The sequence below is a fragment of the Triticum aestivum genome, chromosome 5A (assembly GCF_018294505.1).
Source record: "Triticum aestivum cultivar Chinese Spring chromosome 5A, IWGSC CS RefSeq v2.1, whole genome shotgun sequence".
In the NCBI taxonomy this organism is placed as follows: Eukaryota; Viridiplantae; Streptophyta; class Magnoliopsida; order Poales; family Poaceae; genus Triticum; species Triticum aestivum.
In genome coordinates this window covers 706091384-706098259 of record NC_057806.1, presented here as the reverse complement: position 1 = coordinate 706098259, position 6876 = coordinate 706091384, and positions in this window count along the sequence as shown.

The following is a 6876-nucleotide window of genomic DNA, read 5'->3' as shown; positions in this document are numbered from 1 at the left end:
ATGTAGGGGCTATTTGGTTCCCAGCCACACTTTGCCACACCTAACCTTAGGCAAGTTTGACCAAGTTAGATAGGTGTTTGGTTCTAGCCACATCTAAGGCAAACATTTTTTATGAGCAATGAACTCCACATGTCATAGACACAAAAAGTGTGGCAAGATTCCCTTAGGCAAGCCAAAGTGTGGCTAACAATTTGAGCAACTCAGGGTCTGTTTGGTTGGATACTAGTGTGGCCAAGCCAAAGTGTGGCTAGCCACACAAGTATGGCAAGCCACACAAGTGTGGCTGTGAAATTGGACGCCAAACTTTGGCAAAAGTTGGCAAAAAATTGTCTCTATGACAAATGGGCCATAGGGGCAATAAAATGTGGCAAGCCAAAGTGTGGCAAAAACCAAACACATGCCAACTAAAGTGTGGCTGCCAAATTTGGCTTGACAAACTGTGGCTGGGAACCAAACAGCCCCTCAATTAAGACAAGTGTGGCAAAAAACATGTGGCAATATATGGCAAAGATAGTCACAATCCAAATAGCCCCGTAGTTGTTGCTAGCTCCATCTCCTTTTCACTCTCTCTCTTTCTCTCTTTCTCTCTCTCTCTCTCTTTCTCTCTCTCTCTGTATACACATTGGTTGGTCCAAACAACATACATTCGACAACATCGAAAATCAAAGATAAAGGTACAATATGGCTAGCTAGGCATGGTCTCATGGACCGCGCATATACTCCCTTCGTTTCAAAATGTAGTGCATATAAATTTTTTAAAAGTCAAACTTTGTAAACTTTGATAAAATTTATAAAAAAACTATTTATATCTAGAATACCTAATATCTAGAATATGAAACTACATCTTATAAATGAGTATAATAATATATTTGCTTGGCATTCTAGATGTAAATATTTTTCTTCAAAAACTTGATCAAAATTTATGAGATTTGACTTTCTAAAAATTATATATGCACTACATTATGGACGAATAAAGTATATGTTGAGCGTCCAGGCTAGGCATGGTTCCATGCTAGCTAGTATCTCTGCAGCTTTGTCCCATGATCTCGATAACAACAAACTTTTCATTGTACTATATAAAAAAAGGTGTCGCCAGGTCTTAATCCACCGAAACTTAGACAAGTCTCAGTTAAGTGGCATAATGTTTAATAAAGAAAAAATAAGACTATTTTTTCACGTATCTTAATGTAAGATCTTGTAAGTATAGCATCGACTGAGACATAATCAAGTCTTAGTTGATTAAGATTTAGCAAAACAGATAAAAAAAGAAATCAACTTTTGATATATCGCGAGGCCATGCACACAAATTAACCAATATAAGGGCATCTCCAATGGTAACCCGCAAATTCCCCCCGAACTAGTCCGCGGACATGGATGCGGGAGACTGCCATCCAACGCTATCATGTGTATGTCCGTCATTAAGGGCAATTTCAAATTCAAATTTACTCTGATCCACACAGAGCGCCAGTTCACACTATCGCCTGATTGCATGCCTGGTCACAACCAAAAAAAGACAAGTATGCTTTGGTTTTACATGCCCGAATCGAAAATAACATCAGTCGGGTAGCCCGTGCAATTTTCTGCCCTGCCGGACCGGCAATCCCAGCCATATGCTCACCGATCAAAGTGTCGTCGCTGTCGCGTAGGCCACCTCCGCGTCCTCATTGTCCGCTGCCGCCAACTGATTTTCTGCCGCTCCAACATCTGGTAGCGAACGGATTGCACGATTATTTTTGCGCCGGCATCCAAAGAGTCCACATTCAAGGTCAACATCTTGACGTCCTCCGTATTGGCGGCGATCTCCAATTTCTTTTCCTCGAGCGCGGCCTTCCTTTCTTCGATCCTGGTCCTTATCTCTTCGAGCTTGAGCTTCTTGGCCGTCGCCTCCGTCAACAATTTGAACCTCTCCACCTTTTTCTCCTTCTTGATGTCTGAGCGCTTCACACATGCCTCCTCCTTCTTCGCCAAGATGTCCTCGAACCTCTCCGTGAGCTTGGCCGCCACGATCGCCCCCGTACTGCCACGACCACCACGCCCAACGCTACCACCAGTCCAATCGCTTCTTGAGCTTCTCCTCCTTTGCATCCTTCACTTTGACGCGGCGAGTTTGCCGCATAGCCGAACTGATCTTTCGGACGAGCGTGATTCTCGGATCCTCCGGCACCTCCGTCGGCTCCATCTCCGACAGGTTCTACGACGGTTCCATGCGTCAGTGGCGGAAGGAATGGGAGGGTGGGAGAAAAGTGTAAAAATTGGGCGGAGTATGGAAGAAGAGAGTGGGAGATTTTGGCGCGGCTACAATGCAGGATGCTACAAAAGCGCGGGCTCCGCCTTCCTTTTGGGTGGGCCGGTGGGAAGAGAGCGACATTTCGCATGTGCAAACTCCCGTAAAGCCCCCCACGTTTGTCTCCAGTTTGCGGGAGAAAACGAGTCCGGACCATCCCGCCGACCGATACGGGATTGCGTTAGATGGCTCTCGCTGTCCGGACAACGCTGTCCGAACGGATGCTGGCGATTTGTGGGTCGCCGTTGGAGATGGCCTAATAGCTACAGAGACCGCACGATGTTTAATTAGTGCGTGTGCAATCTCTCTTCGCGGTATTTAGTTACACCAATCGATCCCAAAATGTTGTCGGTAGATCATATAGACTCAACAAAGATGATGTTTGTGCCGACACGACATCGTAAGTGTGGAGCTAGCGGCATCCTCGCCGTGGACCGGATGCGTAGGAGCCCAGGTGGATGGCCACTCACGGCGTCACGGGCTTGACTTGCGAGTGGTTGGAGTGCCAGTGCGACAACACAGGGACGACGACGACGGATGAGAGGAGAGAAGCCGATGCTCTTGTTTGTCTGTCTGTCTGTTTGTCTTCTGCCTGCTGTCTGTGCCGACACGACACGCACGTACGACTCGCGTCCAAAGCCAAGATCCGCGTTATCCGTACATGATCCCAATTGAAGCGTATGGCTGTTTGCAGTACACACCAACAAAAAGACATGTGTTGGCAGTATCGTGGTACATGCATGCGTGCTGGCACGTATGTGCGCATACGCATGTCCGTCCATGTCCATCCAACAACAGCCACCCCGAATCCAAACTGAAATTCACCGCGCCGTACGTACGCCCCGGCGGAATCCCATGCATGCATGTCTCAAGCATATCATCCAGGGCCAGGCAGAAGGTTGTCGCTGTTCCAGTCTTCAGTTCGCCACGGATTCTGGCTTCGATGGGTGGAGGCCGGGGGCGCTGGAGTCCGGAGTCCTACGTGACGGATATCCAGCCCCCGCAAAGTCCCTCCTGGTTTGCTTTCGGTTCACGGGATCAGTGGCGGAGCCAAGGGGGGGCGAGCAGGGGCCTGCCCCCCCCTAACGATCGACAATTTATTCAGAGGCTACGAGTAATTAGCTACTGGACTGAGAAATATACGTACTATGGCCCCCCCTCAACCCAAACGAAGGCTATGAAGAAATCTGGGAAAAAGGCCCATAAAAAAGCCCACTCATGGCCATAGACTCTAGTACTTGGCCCCTGGCGTTAAGCCAACCCCCCAGCGTGATAAACCTGAAGCGATTAGCTTTGCCGGCGGCCGCTGCCTCGTACCCTCACTACTCACGGAGTCAATTAAAATCAGGCGACACAGGCTTCTGAACTGGCAAATCATACGGATACCTCTCAACTCTGTGAATTCTCTAGCTGTTCAGGCACAAGGTTAGCACTATTGAGAACTACTGTATCTACTAATCCCTCTCAACTCTAATCTTATACATGTTGAAGTTGTCATTTGATGCTAATAAATTTTATTTTATTTTCATTGTTTGATTTGTGATGCGGTCATGAAGAGAAAAGGGCTGCAAACACCATAAAGATTAATTCTCTTTTAAAGTATGTTGTTTCGAGTTCTCCACCTAGTAATGTTGTTAATGTGGCTAATGTGCAATTTTTACCAATCCCAGTTCAGTGGCAATGACTTGCTTGGCTAATCTATATTGATAGGAAATTGCTAGCAACTAGGTTAACTACTCATGAAATCATCAATATTTTTGATCTTATTGACAACTGTAGGGGCAAATATAAACCAATACAAATGTAAATATATTTTAATCAGTTTTGCTAAAGTACATCTAGATGTGTCCTAAGTATTAAAATCTAGGTCCTATGACATTGATTATTTTTTATGCAAAGATTAGTGCGAATATTTCTTTTTTCCTTTTTGTGCAATAACTAAGCCATATATTGATATGCCATAGACAGACCCTATTTTAGTTGTGTTGAAGCAACACAATAATATAGTATTATGGTACTTATTTTTCTGCAGTGAGCATTTTTCTTTAATGAACATGACTTGGCCCCCCCTATATCCAAATCCTGGCTCCGCCCCTGCACGGGATAATCGGGATTTCGGACAAGCAGACCCATCCACGGACCGATGGGGTATCGTGTCGATGACTTGATGCGTCCTTGGTATCGGCGTTTCCGGGCATTTTGAGAGATCCGTCGGAGATGCATTGGTACACCATGATGTCTCGCTTGGACTTTCCATGGATGGGCAGGCAGATGGTCACCCATCAGTTCATACGTGCAGCAGTTATCTTCACTCGAATTCCACATCACGCATGCATTGGCCTCACAAACACAGCACTCAAATTCCACATCACGCATGCATTGGTACTCACAGCACACAGACGACCAGCTGCTCAAATTCAACCCGGGGTAGTATTAATGATATTCGGTGTGCCAGCATCATGGCCCGGTCGCAATTGTAATCAAGGCCTGCCACGGATCAGGCCGCCGGTAGTAGACGGATTTGTTGCCGCGTTTTGTCATCGTTTCGCCTAGGACACAACCAAGCGAGTGATCTAAACTGCTCAGGCACCCCTCAAAAAGAAACTGCCCAAGTTTTCCAAGGTACCAGCCCAAGTTTTAACCGGTTTTGTGAACCTTCTAGTAGGTTCATATATTGGGTTTTTTCCGGTACCAGATTTTCTGGTTTTCTTCTCGGTTTTTTATTTTTTATTTTCTGTTTCTTTTTCTTTCAAAAAAATCTCAAATTTTAAAAAATATTCAATATTTTCGAAAACTATTTATAATCTAAAAAAGGTCACGTTTTCAAAAATTGTCTGTACTTTTCATAAAAGCTTCATATTTAAAAAAGTTCACAAATTTCAAAAGTTGTTTGGAAATTTCTATATCGGTCACACTTTCAAAAATGATTCGCATTTTCTAAACATTTGTTCTGAATTTCAAAATTTCTTTGAGTTTTAAGTTTTACCAAAAAAATTCAAAAGTTTAAAAAAACGTTAACTTTTTCATAAACTGGTAAAGGTCCATCAGGGGCGAGCTTTACATAGCGCCCGCCACTGATGGCGTGCACTACTAATTACGGGTGTCAATATTCATCTGTCCTTTTCCACTCCCGCCAATGGTATGCATTTAGAAATGAAAAAAGCGAATGCACCTCCCGGTGGTGCAGCAGGGACACTACACGGTGCGGCCCTCTCCCTGCTCGGTAATCTGTGACACATGCAACATCTACGGTGGCACCACCACCGCGTGCGCTGGATCCACCGCCCTACGCCTATTGGATCCGTCGTCCCGTGCCCTTCTACCCTACTTCTACCGCCCCACGCCCTTCTACCCTCTATTCGCTTGCCTACACGGACCGCCACCCTAGCAGGTCCATGTCGCCGCATCTCGAGGCGCTGAGAGGGCGTTTGGGAGAGAGGAGAGCAAGGCGGTGTTAGACGAGCTCCATCCGCCACAGCTCAAAGCGTTGAGAGAGTATTGATGATATGATGTGCCGGTATCATGGTCCGGTCGAAATTGCAATTAAGGCCTGCCACAAATCAGGCCGCCTGGCCGGTAGTAGATGGATTTTCATTGCGACGTCTTGTCATGCGCCCCTATATCTTGACTTCGGCGAGTCTAATTTCTGACTTGCTTAAGGGAGCGAGCAAGATGGACCGGCCCACGCGCGCGGGAGGCCACAATCTATTTTTCTTTTCTATTCTTTTTATGTTTTATGTTTTTGGTTTTTTGCTTTATTACAAAAAAATCTCTATAAAAACCATTTGCAAAATGTTGAACATGTATTTGAAAAATGTTAATCAACCATTCCAAAAATATTGAACAAGTATTTGAATAAATTTTAATCAAGCATTTGAAAAATGTTAAACAAGTATTTGAAAAATGTTGAGCAAGTATTTCGAAAATATAAATCAAGCATTCAAAAAATGTTGAATGTCTACAGAAATTTTTTTGATCATGCATTAAAAAATGATGGATTTCTTTTATCATGTATATAAAAATATTAATCAAGAAACTGAACCAAAATGTTGAACAAGTATTTGAAAAATGTTAATCAAGCATTTGGGAAATGTGAAATGTGTATAGAAAAATGTTAACCATGTATAAAAAATGATGAAAAATTTGATCATGTATATAAAAAATGTTAATCAAGCATTTGAAAAAATGTTTGAATAATTTTAATCAAGCGTTTGGAAAATGTTAAATGTGTATTGAAAAAATGTTGACCAAGTATTAAAAAAAATGCTAATGTTTTTATTTGAAAACTATTAATGAAGCATTTGAAAAAGTTTAGATGTGCGTATAGGAAAAATGTTGACCAAGTATTAAAAAATATTAATGTTGTCTTTGAAAAATGTTAATCAAGTATTTGTTTTTTGAAAAATATGTATTAAAAATGTTGACCATGTATTAAAGATATATTAAATTTATGTTGGAAAAATGTTAAATTGGTATTAGAAAATGTTGTTGGCATATACAAAAAAATGTTGAATGAAAACAAAGAAAAGCAAAAAAAAACAAAATAACTCAAATAGAAAGAAAAAAATAGACCATAGAAACAAATGCAAAAG